This window comes from Lactuca virosa, chromosome 8 (genome assembly GCF_052849685.1).
Source record: "Lactuca virosa cultivar CGN04683 chromosome 8, Lactuca_virosa_CGN04683_v6, whole genome shotgun sequence".
NCBI lineage: Eukaryota > Viridiplantae > Streptophyta > Magnoliopsida > Asterales > Asteraceae > Lactuca > Lactuca virosa.
In genome coordinates, this window is record NC_136433.1 from 193,363,984 (window position 1) to 193,371,467 (window position 7,484).

Consider the following 7,484-nt stretch of genomic DNA (forward strand, 5'->3'; position numbering starts at 1 on the left):
CTTAGTTACCTACATCCCTCCCATACGATTGTGCAACCCTATAACCACCTTGAGGATCCTTTTCAAGCTTAGAAGTATGTTTTTAGTGCCTTAGAAGAAGAAGGAAGGAAGTTAAGCTCATCTTGAAGGAGTGGAACACTTAGATTTGGGATTTCTACTTCATTTACAACCATTAAAAGGTAAAAAGATTGTAACTTGGTCCCTCTATCTCATAGATCTAGTTTTGGTTGTTTTATGGAGCTTTTTGCGTCCCAAAATTTTAGATCTTGAATATGGCATGTTCTTGACCTTTGAGTTGTCCTTTCAGACCCTAGGAGGGATCTTAAGTCATAAAAACGGGTTCCAAGTGGTTAATTTTGCTTCATGAATCCTATAGAATGTCTTAATGGAATAAGACCTTGTGTTAAGCACTTATTGGACATGCGAGGTCATAAAGTTGGAGACTTTATGACTCCTAAGAGTATTTTGGCCATGGATATGACGTTTGGACGTAAGAGCTTAAGCCATTAAGCTCTTAAAATGGATTTTTGGGCTTGCGAGGGAACACCTCGCGTACGAGGTCAACCACCTCGATGGTGGTTAACTGCGAGGACTTGAGTACACCCAATGTACCTCCGAAGTACGCCCCGCGTACGCAGTCTGGGTTGACTCATGGACTTTGACCAAGTTTGACCTCAAGGGTATTTTGGGTATTTTGGGGTTGTGGTTGTGATTGGTCACTTGGAATGGATAGGTGTCGGTTGGAGCTGGGATTCGGAGTCGGGACCTCATCAGATATGGATTAGAATGAAAGGTGAGTTTTCCTCACTGTATTTTCAGGTCGAAGGCACCAAGGCCGGCCCATTGGATTGTTATCCTGGTTTATCGTATGTTGGTATGTTGTAGTAATCTATCAGATCTGTACGGCGGTATATAGGATGATGTTATGTTTAGTGATCTGTAAGATCTGTCTGATTGTCTATTGACTGGTTATATGTTGGTTGGTGGTTGAGGTTTTATTGTTGTATGCGTGAGCCAACAAACCGGGAGCATTCCAACCCGATGGTTGATTGGGCCTGAGGGTATTCCATCCCTAGAATGACTGGACCCGTTGTATATTGCCATTCCAACCCGATGGTTGATTGGGCCTAGGGTATTCCAACCCGATGGTTGATTGGACCCGATATGATTGTATGGTAAGCGGTGAAACTGGACCGCTTTATGCATCAGTCAGTAGGCCTAGGGTATTCCAACTCGATGGTTGATTGGACCCGACATGTTTGGTATTCCAACCCGATGGTTGATCGGACCAACATGCTTATGATGCGAGGGTATTCCATCCCGAGGATGATTGGGCCCATTGTAGACATGCTTGGTATTCCAGCCCGAGGTTGAGTGGGCTAGGCATGAGTATTTGAGCATGCTTGTGTGTATATGTTATTGTTTGTGTTGTGGTAATTTGGGGGAAACTCACTAAGCTTCGTGCTTACAGTTTTGGTTTATGGTTTCAAGTACTTCAGTGGATCGTGGCAAGGCGAAGGCGTGACCGTACACATCCTTGGTTTTACAGCTGATTGGATCTTAGGAGACTCTGATTTTAAATAATGTTCGAAAACAATGATTTTGTGACACTTCTAATAATAAAATGATTGTTTTGAAAAGTTTAAATTTGTTGAAATTTTTGGGATGTTACAGTACATGTGCACATTTTTGTTTGTGAACACACACACATTTATGATTGTGTATACATGCATATTTTTATTTGCGTGCACGCACACACACATATTTATGTTTGCACACAAACACACATATTTATGTTTGTACACATATGTACATTTTTTCTTGTAGATACATACATACAAAAGTATTGAGATCTCCATTACAAATGAAACACAAAGCATTATGGACATATGGATTGTTGTTGTTTTTTTAGTAAAGTCTAGAATGATGTTCCCTTCAACTCGTTGTTGCTACTAATTTTGTCATTATATTAATTTCAAGTATTTTTTTCTTAGTTGTTTTGTTGTTCTGTTATGCAAAAAATTGGTTTTTGTTTTAGTTGTTTCCACCATTTAGTTCCTGCTACTATGATCTTCATTTACATATTCAATATCTTAATATATACTAGTAGGTAAAAGAATGTAAATTTTCTTGTTCAAACATGAACTTTTCTCCAATAAATCTCTTTGTGACATTTCTACCAACACCATGCACATCTAAAAACTCTAAAATTATGTTGCAGATGAGATTTTGTTGATTATGGGAAGTAATTGTTTAATCTGGAAAAGTTATTTAGTGCCCTGATGCTTATTCGAAAGGAATCAGATAGAATTTGTGAAATTAAGTCGAGCTTTCATATCCTTACGGAGTCTTTATGTAAAGGAAGCATTGATTTTGAATGGTCAAAGCAGATGACCAAAATCGGTGTATGAAAAATGTCAATGACGGTAGTCATAATTGATATGCTACAGATGGTTCGAGTTTGATAATTGATTCTGGAAGCTTATTTTCAAAGTAATTATCTTGATGTCTGTCTCCGAATTAGATGGTATAGAAGTGATAAATTGTTGAATTGGAAATCTATATTAAAGTTTGTGATTCATGTTAATACTATATTGAACCAATTTGTTTGTTGAAATTTTGATGGCAACTGATACAAAGTTATACAACTACCAAAGCATTCGGTAGTTATTTTGGAGATATGCGTAATTGAAGATGCAAATAAAATTGGAACTTCAAAATGTTAATGAATTTCTCTTTGGGTCACTAGATCTCCCACTGTTCAATAACCAGGTAGGAGGTCAATTACCTTGCAATTAAGAAAAAAAAGGAACATGAGATGATGAGGTTGCGATTAAAAAAGAAAATAGAATAATCGGAGAAGAACAATTTAGAAGCCACGTTAATTGGGAAGGAACCGTGAATTTCTTGGGAAAATAAGGCAGAGGTATTTGATTAACTCTGGGTATTTGATTCAATGTTATGCGGCTATATATTTAATGGTACAATTTGTAATTAAAATGGGAACTTCAAATAACAACTAATAAGATAAATTTTGTTGTTTAGGGAGTCATTCCCTCCCAACCCACCAACCCACTGTCCCATTAGTTTTTTCTTTTTCTTTTTTCTTCTATTTCTCAACCTATAACATACGGAAACTCTATATTTTTCAACACACTCAATTCATTCAATTAAAAAAAACACAAAACAATCAACGTAAAATCTTAATTAACAATAGAGTTACCGTCGGTACTACTCCCTCTTCAGCAGGTTGTTTGATTGGTTTCACTAACTCACTTCATCATCTCTCTTTACTTTCTCTCTCTCATTTTCTCTTGTATCATGTGTTTTACAACTTGTACCTTAGTTGTTTTGTATTTTTTTTAATTGGGTGAATTGAGTGGGTTGAGAAATATAGGATTTTCGTGTGTTGTGGGTTGGGAAAGATGAAGAAAAATGAGAGACAAAAATTAATGTACCAGTGTGTTAGTGGGTTGGGAGGGAATGACTCCCTCCTCCCTTAGGTCACTACACTTTTAATTGTATCAAATAATGAAACTAACTTTTTATTTTGGTTTTAAAATACAAACGATTATGATTTTTATCGATTAAAATGACAACGAACATCGTCATTATATTTGTCACATCCAACTAAAAGCTTCTAGTAATCGTTTTTCTCAAACCACAATTGATAAACATTAGGAAGGAGGGAATCATTCCCTCCCAACCCATTAAACTCATTGTCATTTCAATTTTTCTCTTTCATTTTTCTTCATCTTTCCCAACCCACAACATACGGAACCCTATTTTTTTCAACCCATTCAATTCATTCAATTAAAAAAATACAAAACAATCAAGGTAAAATCTTAATTACCAATAAAGTTACCGCCGACCGGTACCACTCCCTCTTCAACGGGTTGTTTAATTGGTTTCACTAACCAATTTCATCATCTCTCTCTACTTTCTCTCTCTCATTTTCTCTTGTACCATGTGTTTTAAAATTTGTACCTTAGTCCTGTATTTTCTTTAATTGAGTGGGTTGAGTGAGTTGAGAAAGATATGATTCTCATGTGTTGTGGGTTGAGAAAGATGAAAAAAAAGAAGAGACAAAAATTAATGTGACAGTGGGTTCAGTGGGTTGGGAGGGAATGACTCCCTCTTCCCTTAGTAATGTCACATTGTTTTGTGACATTCTCATTACGATTGGTTGTTAGTTAGACGATGTTCGTTGTCATTTTTACCGGGTTCAGTGGGTTGGGAGGGAATGACTCCCTCTTCCCTTAGTAATGTCACATTGTTTTGTGACATTCTCATTACGATTGGGTGTTAGTTAGACGATGTTCGTTGTCATTTTTACCGATAAAAATTGTAATCCATGATATTTTAAAACCAAAATAAAAAGTTGGTTTGCTTATTGGATATAATTAATAGTTTAGTGATCTAAAGAACAAATTTTGGATTATTGGTTGCAGCTCTAAATCATTTTCTCAATTAAAACTAACAAGAGGTTGGCAAAAACACAACGTTAAAAGAAAAGGAGCAACAACATTTACACAAACATTAAATAACAAAACACCACATGTGATATTCTACGGAAGAGTAGACTCCTCACTCCGATAAAAGTAGAGGATGAGACTTGTGGGATAAACATAAAATGCATATACACAAGGCATGAAGCGGCAAAGTAGACTTCAGAGTGGAATGTTACCACGATCATAACACCGATGGGAGATTAACCGAGCATTAGACGAAGTTGTGAGTGTAGGACCCACAGTCTGCATAACCACACTGCGCCATAGTGTGTAGAAGCAGTGTACGTGTAAATATTTGTATTTTTTATCATGGGGATAACATCAAATCAACAAACCAAATCTTGACACCAAACGCAACGATTAATGGCAAAGAGGTAGGGGATTCAATACCACATCTAGTACCTCGTGAAGATGTGACGACGTTTATTATAACTTATATTTTGTTGATACATTGCAAGATATAATGTATGATCTAGTAAAAAACACGCATCGAATAAGTAATGAGTATAACATTTGTTCTGTTTTGTGGACAACATTTATTAAACCACGTGAAGACGTGAGGAAGATGTACAATTTTAGTGTCCCAAGTCACAAGCTGCAATTTTAATGGTCCAAGTGAAATTGAGTGGTTTCAAAAATCACAGGTCATATAAAACGGGTCAAGTCAACTTGATATATCAATGGGTTTTATTTCTTTAGATATAATTATTTATTAATAATAAATGTGAACAATGTTTATGCTACTGATATACTAATATATACTAATATATACTAATATATTAATATATAGTAAGAACCTAAGAACCGACCAAATGTACCAATTTTAGATTAACCAAACCTATTTTTACTTTTTTCGTTTTGGTTGACCGAACTAATCAAATGTTAGGTTTTATCGGTTCAATTATAGTTCATGTTTTAGGCATTAACGGTTAATATTAGATTTATTATTGGTTGTTATTTTAAAACACAATTCTGATCTAAAATTCATTAACGTTTGATCATTGATGTGAATACATAATACGCTAATACAAACTACATTTTCAATTCAATACGATTTTATTATAAATAGATGAACTTTATCATATTTTTATATATTATTAGAAAATAATAATAATAATAATAATAATAATAATAATAATAATAATAATAATAATAATAATAATCCAAAGGCGATGATTAATTGATAAATTACAGTTTCAACATTAGAAAAAGCAACTACACAGTAAAAGAAACGAAGTTAGGGACTTTCATCCCAAATCCAATCGACAATTGATAAATCATTCAAAAGGATCAAAACCATATCAAAAAAGCAAAAATTCTAGACGACATTATTTTATTTTCGATGGTGTTATTTAATTTAAAAGTATAAATATATATTTCTAAATTCATAGAATAATAATAATAATAATAATAATAATAATAATAATAATACATTTTATTTTAATAAAAAAAGCAACGCTGACGTGACAATTGCAAGTCAGTGCACACGTCAGCTTTTCGTCGTATTCAGCGCCCAGTCAATGTCACATAAGTGGCTGACCGACTATAGAAGATAAAATTTGGTTAAGGGACAAAAATAAACATATTTTCAAAAATATTAGGCAATAACCCACCTAAAATCGTTTTATAATTACCATTTTTGGTCTTTTGGAAAGAATACTTCCAAAAGTTATTATTATTTTGAAAATTAGTTTTAAATTTTATAAATGTTAAAATACATCTTTTTTTTGGAACGGCGGAATTTTATAAAACTAGCAAGAAGCTAAAAAGAGAATTACATCAAAATAGTAGCTGAAAGAGGATTATGAAACCAAGAGGACCAACTAAACTTGGCTTTATTACACCTACTAGAAATCCAAACAAAAGAATTATGAACAACATTATCAAAGATCATAGATTTCTTAGACGTAGCCGCTCTAAAAATCAAACCGTTCCTGAAATTCCATATGCACCAAAAGGCGGTTAAGATCACCGCATCAAAAGCTTTGCGCTGCCCAATACGCCGGATGGTAGAATCAGCCCAATTGATAAGAGAATCCACAGTCAACTGAGAAGGACAGTTGACACCCCACCAGATCGCGATACGGGACCATAAGGCACTCAAATCAGGGCAGTCAGCAAAAATATGGTCAACAGTCTCCACTCTAGAAGAACAGACAGGGCAAAGAATAGAATCCACCATGATACCTCTATGGGATAAACGTTCTCTAGTAGGGATACTAGACAATCTAATTCTCCAAATAAGAATAATGATCTTAATTGGAACCCAATTATTCCAACGAGTAGAGTTACCTCCGTTGCTAAGCATAAGACCATCCAAGAATTTTTGAGCCGAAGAAACTGAAAAATTATATGAAACATCAATAGCCCAACCCAGTCTATCTGAACCAGACTAAGTTGGAAATCCTGCAAAAGACAAATAAAGTTGTTCAATTGCTCCTGTTCCGCACCACCTCTAGGGTCACGTCTGAGAGTGTTAACTCCCAAACCCTTGGACAACCTGTCTGTAATAGAAGCATGTCTATGTAAATCCAGCGCATAGATTCTAGGAAACGTGGCAGACAGGGGCGTATCGTCCCTCCAAACATCATGCCAAAAAGAAGTGCGGGTACCTGTTGGGTTTTGTATACTACAACATCCTGTGGTGCACATACAACCCTAAAAGCTTTGGATCTATGTTTTATCTAATTATACATGCATATGGTTTCCAAAGCTTTAAGCCTACAACTAGCATACAAATAACATATGTATAATAAGACAAGTTTTAGACATACCTCTTGATGTTGTTGATGTTGCTAGAAAGACTTTGGCCTTTAAGAACTTAGTGCCCCAAGTGTTGCACCTCAAATGGAATCACAACTCACCTAGAACAAAAGTGACTCTTGAGAGAGAATTTCCATGCACCAAAAACACCTCCATGAACTCCAAGAACTAGAAGTGGCGTTTTTAGGTTATGAAGCTCATATTTATATG